The sequence below is a fragment of the Elephantulus edwardii genome, unplaced genomic scaffold (assembly GCF_000299155.1).
Source record: "Elephantulus edwardii isolate Elephantulus edwardi_28Jun2011 unplaced genomic scaffold, EleEdw1.0 scaffold00269, whole genome shotgun sequence".
Classification (NCBI taxonomy): Eukaryota; Metazoa; Chordata; class Mammalia; order Macroscelidea; family Macroscelididae; genus Elephantulus; species Elephantulus edwardii.
Window position 1 is genome coordinate 3,104,130 of NW_006400019.1, and position 636 is coordinate 3,104,765.

Consider the following 636-nt stretch of genomic DNA (forward strand, 5'->3'; position numbering starts at 1 on the left):
GCATCCTTGATTACAGCAACTCTAGCTTTGAATTTGTTCTTCAGTTCCTTGAGCTTAAGAAATGCTGAGCGAGTTCAGCCCTTTTGATTTTCTGACTCTAGCTCCCTTAGTTTCCGAAATTTTATGATTAAGATTTTAGCTACGATAACAAAGTCTCTCTACCATTAAAAAAAACACTACATTAAAGAGCATGTTCTACATGTTCTGCACAAGACAAAGGAAACATTTTACTAAAAATATTTAATAGCCCCCTCTCATTCTTTATGTCCAGGCCTTCCCTGTTACGTTGCACCCCAAAGTGCAAACATTAAATGTAAGGCTTCCCCCTCCTTTTGTCTGGAGCCATTAAAGACATGTGCTGCTTCTTGAATGCTGGTGCCAAGGGTGTTGATTGTGGCTCCAAGCAAGATTAAATCGTTGACAGTTTCAGTCTTTAATCCATTTTTCATGATGTTGCTTATTTACACAGCGGTGAGGATTTTTGTCTTCTTGATGTTAAGATGTAATCTGTATTGAAGGCTGTAGTCTTTTTCTCATATAGATAGATTTTGTGATTTTTTTCATTTTTTAAATAATTTTAATGAACATTACAGAGAATTTGGATTTCTATTCATTCATTGCTGCACTTCTCTACCC